Source organism: Cibotium barometz, chromosome 8 (assembly GCF_041138505.1).
Source record: "Cibotium barometz isolate CiBa-2024 chromosome 8, ASM4113850v1, whole genome shotgun sequence".
Taxonomy (NCBI): domain Eukaryota; kingdom Viridiplantae; phylum Streptophyta; class Polypodiopsida; order Cyatheales; family Cibotiaceae; genus Cibotium; species Cibotium barometz.
In genome coordinates, this window is record NC_141053.1 from 33,780,915 (window position 1) to 33,791,405 (window position 10,491).

The window sequence follows — 10,491 nt, forward strand, 5'->3', positions numbered from 1 at the left end:
TTTCCCTCTTTTGGGCAACTTAACCTCTTTGAGAACAACTGGTCCTCCTGAAGGGGCTAATTCACCCTTCAAAATGATTGGCCTACTAGGAATAGTGCATCCACTCAAAATAAGTGGGTTTAAGTTGCCACATATTAGAAATAGTGCTTGTTTTTCACATTAAACTTATTTTTTTTCTTTTTTTGGATACCATGTATCTTGGAGCCAATCTTCCTTTGTTTTTGGGAAAATGGGGAACTTTTATGTAAAGGATCTAGAATAGGCTCTGGTCTTGGGCATCTATGAACTTTTTGTAAAGGAGTTTCTATGATAACATTAAACCTATTTTTCTAAAGCCACTCAAAATAAGTGGTTGTATTTAACGACCAAATTGCCCAAAAAAACTGGCAAAAGCAACCCTTGTCCTTCTTACTCTTCATAAGAAGTAGACGTTTCATGTCACTTTAAAAAATTGCCAACTTTTGTGGCACAAATTTTATTGATCAATAAGGAAAAAAAGCAAACAAACTTTTTCCATCTCTTGTTAGAATGTCAAATATTTATGATAATTTTACCTTTTTTGTCCTAGGGTCTAAGACTTAAGTATTGGGACTTTTGAGTTAACCTCAAGAATGGCCACTAGCCAATCACCTTCATGGCCACGTCTGAAAATTCATTGGCTTGACCACTTGGCAATAAGGGAGGGTTTATTATGGTGTGAAATGAGTATTATGAGTTTTCTTTTCTCCCTCTTGAATGCTTAAATTTCTCTTGAATGTTAGAATTTGCATCTTAAAAGATTTTGAATTTTTTATTTATGTCAAAAACTTAAACTCTTTCGTGTAGAAGGTTATTGTATTTATTGTTAAAAATGTTTTTCATGAATACTATCCACATGGTAATGGAGTGTGGAGTGACCCTGTTAAAAAAAAAAAACAAATAAAGAACCTTGACCCCCCTCCCCTCGTGACTAGTGCATATTCACCCCCACTCATAAATGATTTCTTTAATAAATTTAGGTTGCTATAAAAGGAATAGAAACCTAGAGTTTTTGCTAAAATTACATCAAAAAATTACTCCCCAAATGATACCTGGTCACACCTACACTCACTACCATATGATACTTTTAACCATACAGGATCTCCAAACCTTGCTTTTAAGGCACATAGAAATATATCCCTTTTTAGATTTATAACTAGTGATAAGAAATAAACTAAACTAGTGTGTGGCTAAAAGTATTTTAATACCCCTAGTTAATTTTTATTAATACCTCTTTGAAATTTTTATTCAAGAAGTTAAAAAAATGTGAGCAAAGCTCTTTGCTTTTTCTGTTTCTTGTTTGTTGTACATTTGCTTAAAAAATTTGGGTGGATCATCCAAGTAGGCTATCATTTTTTAATCAAGTGGTTTCCTAAAAGAAAACTTTGCCACTTATGAGGAGTGTATTGTTCATTCGCCCCTATTGAGGGCCAATAATTAATGCATTTTTTATACAAAAACCTTAAGCATATGTAACATCTTATTTGCCCATTCTTCCATATGCATGAGAAATATGTTAAAGAAATACCTTATGTGTGTAACATCTGCTTTGCCCAATCTCCCTTATATGTGAGAAATACCATAGGCATGTAGAATCTCATTTGCCTAGTGCTCTCTCTCTCTCTCTCTCTCTCTCTCTCTCTCTCTCTCTCTCTCTCTCTCTCTCTCTCTCTCTCTCTCTCTCTCTCTCTCTCTCGCACACACACACACACACACATTCACCTGCATACCCCCTAGCAAACACCTTTTCCCTTACAACAATCCATGCCTAGAATTTAAGAACTTAGATCTCATGGACGCATAATATAGCAAACCAATATTTGATAAAATTTTCCTACAAAGCTTCACCACATTAACCAACATTTGATAAAACTACCCTACAAGCATCATCACATTGACCAATGTCTGCCTGCAAACAATACCAGTCTTATCTTGATATATTTGTCAATTAAACTAAGGTTCAAATTTTTTATTAATTAGGCTAAAGTTTAACTAAGGTTTTGATAGTGTATCCCATGCAATTAATATAAACATTAATGAGATAGTGAGGCTTCCATAAATAGTTATATAAGTCTATTTATAACTCTCTACCATGTTCAAGCCTACTTTGACTTAAAAAAAGGTAAAATCACATATAAAAAATGTCTTTGCCCAAAGAAATGTACTTTTAAAATAAAATGCCATGAACTAACAACAGGCAAAGGGTGATTTTAATTAACATTTACCATGCAAAAGTGTACCTCTCCCCATAGTCCTCAAAGGCAAGACCAATAAGGTGTCACTAAGTAAGACCAATGGTCAATTTTGGGCTTTAAGTCATACAATGCATGCATTTTGAAGTGGTGGTTCTTTTCGCTCTTTAGGCCAACTGCTGTGAGAATAAGGATTTGTTGAGTAAAATTCATTAGGCTTTCACTTTATTGATGCATGGATAGGGTCCCCATTATTTACAATTCAATCAAGTGCAAATTGTCCACTTTTTGGTATATGTCATATGGGATTTCTAAAGGTAATACATCCTTATTCTCTCTTTTTATTTGTTTATGCCAAATGGGATTTATAAAGGTAATGCATGGATACACGGGTAGGGTCCCTATTATCTACACTTCAATCAAGTGCAAATTGTCCACTTTTTGGTATACGCCAAATGGAATTTATAAAGGTAATGCATCCTTATTCTGAGTCTCTTTTTCTTTGTTTACTATAGGAGCATATTGAATGCATATAAAGGTAATGCATCCTTATTCTCTCTTTGTTTACTACATGTTGAATGCATATATGGGTGCCCTATTAGGAGATATGATACCTTCATCATAGTTCCTCCACTAAGTACAATCTTGACATTGATGATGGGTTTTTTCATTTCTTGAGTTTTAGAGCGGTAGTGGCAAACATTTATATGTCTTAATAGCAAGTTCAAGCTTTCTTGCAAAGCATGTCCCTCCCTACCTTATCACATTGATCACCTTATTTTATCATTGGAAAGGTCATATGTACTCACTTCATGTGATTCATCAAATTCTAGTCGAACAAAGGATTGCATGTTTACCTTTTCATAAAATGTGCATGTTCATCAAATTCTATTCGAACAAAGGATTCCATGTTTACCTTTCCATAAAACTTACAAGAGAACACTAAAAAATACCATGTTACTTATCATTATGTAGCATGCTTACGGTAAGAAACCAAATATATAGAAAATTTGGAGAGGTAGCATGCTTCTTCTCCTTTTATAAATGCTTCACGTATGTGTTTGTAACCTTAATGCTTAATTTCCTTATTCTTTTAGGGTACTCACCCCTCGACACAAGCCTTCCTATATTCCTTAATTGTGTTATTTTAAGGTACTTATCCCTTGACATATAAGCCTTCCAATATTCCTTGATTCTATTTAATCAACCGATCTACACAAGTAGATTTTCACTAACGTTAGACCTTCTTAGAGAATACACACTCCATGGTTATCCAATTAACCTAGTCATGTCATATAACACTTATGTACACAAAGCATGATCATTATAACACCTTCATTGAGAAAATGTGATTATGAGTCTCTCCATTTGAATGTGGCTACACATGCACAAGCCTCCTTTGTATGTGTAGCCTCCTTCCAATATTCCTTGAGATTTTGTTCAATCAACTAATCTACATGAGTAGATTTTTACTAATGTTAGACCTTATTAGTAGAGAATACACACTCCAAGGTCAGCCAATCTACATGAGTAGATTTTTACTAATGTTAGACCTTATTAGTAGAGAATACACACTCCAAGGTCAGCCAATCTACATGAGTAGATTTTTATTAATGTTAGACCTTATTAGTAGAGAATACACACTCCAAGGTCAGCCAATCTACACAAGTAGATTTTTACTAACGTTAGACCTTCTTAGAGAATGCACACTCCATCGTTATCCATTTGACCTAGTCATGTCGTATAACAATTATGTACACAAAGCATGATCATTGTAACACCTTCATTGAGAAAAGGTGATTATGAGTTTCTCCATTTGAAGTGACTACACATGCAAAAGCCCCTTTGGACTCCGTCATCCCAATTTCCAAAACACTTTCCCACCTACTCACATGCTTTTAGTGCTCTCTTGCCTTCTTTTATACATGTCTTTTGCACCTTTCTTATCTCCTTGTTCCCACTCTAGTATTCTCCATTTTAAAGGAAACACATAATGAAGAGGGGACTTGCATTATTGTTCATGTTGTTTATATTAATTACCTTTTTAAGGTATTTCATATTATAACTTTAATGGTTATACAAACACTACAAATCATCATAGAAAAGAGGCATGTAGCCCATTTTAATTACAAAGTTATAAAAGAAAGAATGCTAATGAATAGAATTTTAGAATAGCCATCCTTCATGGAGAGTTGGGGTGTCATGAAGTGTGCAGTCTGCAAAAAGGCTTCCACCCAGTATGAATAATGTGTATATCATTGTTTAGCTCATCTAGCAGCTATGTTCAAGAAGTTTGGGAGGTCACTTCAAGGTGATGTAGCATGTCATTATCTAGGTGCGTGCTTAAAATATGCTTAAAGGTGGCACTAGAACTGTTGAAGTCATGGGAGAGTCGATTACAATTGTTGTTCGTTCACTAGAAGTGTTAGTCATGGGAGAGTCAATTACAATTGTTCGCTCACTAGAAGGGTTGAAATCATGGGATAGTCAATTATAATTGTTCGCTCACTAGAAGTGTTGAAGTCATGGGATTGCAAATGAGTTAATATAGCATAAAAGAATCTTCCGCCACTCACATGAGCTATAGAGAGCTACGAAAGCACCTTAATATGCCCCTAGAGTTGAAATTATAGTTGTGCTATGTTGAGGAGTGAGGAATAAAGCTCTCTTTGTGTCTCTAAGAAGATTCTTTCTCTTTCTCTTTCTCTCACAACTATGCATAAAAAAAGACGTTTCTTGTCTCTTTGTGTTCTGTCTATCTCTCTCTCTCTCTCTCTCTCTCATATATATATGCATACATACATACATACATACATGTGTGTATGTATGTATGTATAAATGTGTGTGTGTGTGTGTGTGTGTGTGTGTATATAGGCTTGCCCAATCAAAATCATTGAAGAGTTGCAATTCTAAATCACTCCCCTTGGCCTAAAACAATCCAAGATCTTGAGTATACATTTAGTTTCCTAATAATGCTTAGTGTCTAGGCAATGTATGAACTTTGAAAGTTTTGACACAGCTTACTGGGTATCTGGCTATGAGTTGCACAAATAGATTAGGCATCCAGCATAAGTGGTTATGTTGAATGGCTCATCGTTATTTTCTAAGCTAAGCTTTACACCAAGTTTCATTGGTGTAGAGATTGGTTTGTAATTTTCCATATCAAACCTCTTGAGTAATGTCTTGATGTACTTTGACTGCTTAATGACCATACCATCATCTTCCTATATAAATTGCACACCCAAGTAGTAGTGCAAATGACCAAGACCTAACATCTCAAAGTTTGAGGCAAGGTCAATTGAAAGCCATAATGAAATCCTCATTGGTGCCTATCACTAAAATGTTATATATATAGAGAATGATAATAAGCAAATCTTGCTTGTCCTTTTTCACATATAAAGTGCTTTTGTTAGGACTATTTTGAAACCCATATCCAATCACATACGCATAAATCTCTTAGTGCCAAGCTCTGGGAGCTTGTTTCAAACTATATAAAGCTTTATTAAGATTGCATACCTTTTGTTCTTGACCAAATTGGGCAAAATCAGTTGGTTGACTCACATAAACTTCTTCCTATAGGTCACCATTCAAGAACGCTATTTTGATGTTCAATTGGTGTACTTTTCATCCATGATGGGTTGTCAAACTAATAACAAATCTAATAGTGGTCATACAAAAAGTGGGAGCAAAAGTTTCATCCTAATTAATCCTTTTTTGTTGGGTATAAGCTTTTGCAACAACGAGTTTTTCAACCGATCCGTCTGCCTTTCTCTTGACTTTGAAATCCCACTTAGTACCAATAGCTTTCTTGTCAAGTGGTATATCCACTAAATCTTAAGTATCATTTTTTTGAATGGCATAAATTTCATCTTGCATGGATTTCACCCAATTTGGATCTTCTTGAGCCTCTTCAAAAGACTCAAGCTCATCTACATCATGTAGATAACTAAGAAATGTAAACTCAAAAATATATGTTGTGAAGAAGTCATTCGTCGTCTAGCCTCTTCCAAAGACTCAAGGTCATCTACATCATGTAGAAAACTAAGAAATGTAAATTTAGAAATATCCATTGTAAAGAAGTCATTCTAGCATTGGATTTGGTTCTACTATGCAAAAGATCAAACAATTTGCTATCTTGTAAGGTGTTTTTGGTCCATCTAGATGTAAGCCTAGATACATTGATTGTTGGTCTTTTTAGCATTTACTGCACCATCTAATCGATCTGAAGTTGGTGCATCAAATCCTTGAACATTCCCCCTTGCAATAAACAAGGATCAATAGGGAAAATATATGGAGAATCGATAGATACTGGCACAGGTGTTTGAAGAATTGGCATAGGCATGCTTATTGAATTCCATCATTGAATAGAAAAAATCCTTTACAAAAATGACATCTCTACTGGCAATAATCTTCTTTTTGTAAGATGAAAATAAATGTTGGAATTAGGGTTGCAGGAATGCACACACAACTTCAAGAAGATGAGGAAGCTTGAGCACAACACAGTAGTGTATTATGAGTGCCAAAAATGAAAGATAACAAGCCCTAGAAGATAATGGGCGTATATACAATGCACGGGGGAAAAAACCTCCTAGTGAGGGAAAAAGTGCCCCGGCGGTCCTAAGTGTGTTCACACACATCACTACTATAATATGGTAACAAATCCCCCCTGGAGTGATGCGGTGAACAAGAGCTAGCACTCATGTATAGGGAAGTGTCTAGCTATGTGGACGAATCCACAAAAGGGAGTAAGCCCAAAGCTTTGCGAAAAGCTTCGAACTTCTCACGAGGCAGAGCCTTTGTGAAAAGGTCTGCAAGGTTATCCTGTGTTGGCACATAAGCCAAACTGATCTCTCCTGCAGAGAGTCTCTCCCTGACATAATGGTAGTGCACCTCAATGTGCTTCGTACGAGCATGGAACACTGGGTTCCGCGCAACTGCCAATGCGCTCTGACTGTCAGTGAAGATGGTGGTGGCAGATGGCTGCCCAACACCCAAATCAGCCATAAGGCGTCTGAGCCACACACACTCAACCGTAGCTGTGAAAGCTGCCCTGTACTCAGCTTCACAACTAGAAGTGGCCACAGTAGGCTGCTTCTTGCTCAACCATGATATGCATGAGCTTCCAAGCATGAAGCAAAAACCACTCGTGGACACGCGTGTGTCATAACAACCAGCCCAGTCAGAATCTGAAAAAGCATGTAAATCTGGCGGCAATGATCCCCCCTTGGGATAAAACAACCCAAGATGCCGAGTACCACTCAAATAGCGAAAGATACGCTTCACTGCCTGCCAATGCTTAATGCCTGGGCTATGCATAAATCTGCTCACCTGTGAGACTGCAAACTGAATGTCTGGCCTCGTAATGCATACATAAATGAGGCAACCAACAGCTGTCTGATAGAGTGTGACATCAAAGTGATCTCCAGCATCATGAAGACTCAACTTCAAACCTGTCTCCATTGGAGTAGCAATAGGCTTGCAGTCTTCAAGGCCAAATCTCCGCAACAATGTTTCAATATACTTTGTCTGACACAAAGCAATACCTCCATCACACTGCTTAAATTGTATCCCCAAATAATGATGCAAATGCCCCAAATCTGACATCTCAAAAGAGGCATTCAAATCAGCCTTAAAATCAGCAATATGACTCTTATTTGGTCCTGTGAGCAGCATGTCATCGACATAGAGAGCAATGATTAGATGTACACCATCCACACGTTTAACATACAAAGTGCTTTCTGTTGGACTATTCTGAAACCCATGTGCAGTCAAATATGCATGTATTTTTTCATACCAAGCTCGTGGAGCTTGCTTTAAACCATATAAAGCCTTTTTTAACCTGCACACTTTGTTTTCCTGCCCTCTTTGAACAAAACCACGAGGCTGCGATACATACACCTCCTCATGCAAATCTCCATTTAAGAACGCAGTCTTTATGTCCAGCTGATGTACATTCCAACCATTATGAGCTGCTAATGCACAGATGCTACGAACAGTGGTCATACGACATGTGGGAGCAAAAGTCTCATCAAAATCAATGCCCTTCTCTTGAGCATAACCTTTTGCAACAAGCCTAGCCTTATGGCGATCCACTGTGCCATCAGGCTTACGCTTCAATTTGTATACCCACTTAGTGCCAATGGCCTTCTTGCCAGGGGGCAAGTCACATAAAGACCATGTACCATTCTTCATAATAGCATCGTATTCTGCTTGCATAGCAGCCATCCAATTTTCTGAACTTTGTGCCTCATCAAATGAAACAGGCTCACTTTCATCGCACATACTAGAAACAGCCAATGCATAACAATCTGACGCATAAGAGGCACCATGAGAGCCAGAACGAGTGCGACTAGACAAAGGAGCATCCAACTTGCTGTCACGCAAAGTCTGCACCAGCCATCTAGGCATATTCCTAGAGCCCTCAATCTCTTGTCTCTCATCCTCAAGTGCATCATGCACATCTGCATCAGATATAGGCTGATCTGTGCCATCATTTAAAACCTGCATAGGCTGAAAAACTGCCTCATGAGGTATTGCACTTGACTGTGCACCACTGAAAAGAGGCAACAATGTATCATAGACATCACGTGAGCTGATATCTGTTTCCTTAGTACATGAAACCAAGGGCTGAACTGCATCTTCCACAAATACAACATCACGGCTAACCAAAATGCGCTTTGTCTGTGGATGATACAAACGATAGCCTTTGCTCTCAGCACTATATCCAACAAAAATACATTTGACAGCTTTGTCATCCAATTTTCTGCGATGTTGCACAGGCACTAATGCATATGCCAGGCAACCAAAAACACGTAAATGGCCAACAGATGGCTTGCGGCCATGCCAAGCCTCATATGGAGTGACAACCTGTAATGCTTTGGTGGGACACCTGTTTAGTACATAAGTGGCACACATGACAGCCTCAAGCCAAAAACCATGTGGTAGACTTTGACTCTTAACCATACATCTTGCCATTTCCATGAGAGACCTGTTTTTTCTCTCAGCCACACCATTTTGCTGTGGTGTATACGGCACTGTACATTGGTGTTTTATCCCACGCTCAGCCAGAAATGCATTAAATTCTGAAGACATATACTCCCCCCCTCGATCTGAACGGAGGGTGCCCATCTTACTTTCTGACACATTTTCAGCCATAACCAAAAACTGTTTGAAGCACAAAAACACTTCGGACTTTGCCTTCAAAGGATATACCCATGCATGCCTGGTAAAATCATCAATGAAAGTCACGAAGTAAAGGTAGTTTCCAAATGATGGAGTTTGCATGGGACCACAAACATCACTGTGAACAAGCTGCAATCTGCGTTCAGCTCTCACTGATCCATCTTTGGGAAAGGAAGCACGCTGCATTTTACCCAATATGCAGCCCTCACAAACATGCTTGACAGGTGCCTCAAGCTTAGGCAAAGAAGACACCATTTCAGATTTCTGCAGGCGCAGCAAACTTGCAAAATTCAGATGACCAAAACGTGCATGCCACAGTTTTGCATTTGAAATAGCCTGCGTATCCATAATAGCACATGCTGAATCCTCTACACATTTGCCATCCTTATTGAGCTTATACAGCCCTCGACATAGTGAACCAGATGCTACAATGATGTCACCACAAGAGAGATCATGAACAGTACATCTGTCATCCACAAATTTTACAACCAAACCTGTTTTGGCAAATGCGGAGACTGACAGCAGATTCTTTTTGATCCCTGGCACATACAATGCATCAAAAAGTGTAAAGGTGTTGCCATTTGCAACATTCAGCACAATCTGTCCAACTCCTTTAACGGGATAAGAGGAGTTATTGGCACAAGTGACAGTATTCCCTGTGGGAGCAGACTCAAGGAAAGTGAATAAACTGCGCTGCGAGGTGATATGCTTAGTGGCACCACTGTCAAAGTACCATACATCTGAATCTACTGCAGACATACATGTGTCATGCAAAGATGGGTCATAACTGCACTGCGCATTGAATGCCCATTCTGTATCTAGCACAACATTAGCAGATTCATTGTTAGAAGGAGAGGCATCTGCAACAGCCATACCAGCCTCTTTCTTCTTAGCCTCTTTCGCAGCCAGCTTAGGACACGCTTTGATAACATGATCATTTCCCTTACAGTACTTGCAAAATGTCTTCTGTTTGTCACCCTTCTTCTCATCTTTGTCTTCCTTCTTTGGTTGCGCAGCATTTGCAGATTTCTGCTTACTAGAAGAAAAGCCAGCTTTACCTTTCCCGCTTCTCTGACTAGCACCGAAAGCTTGATCTGCG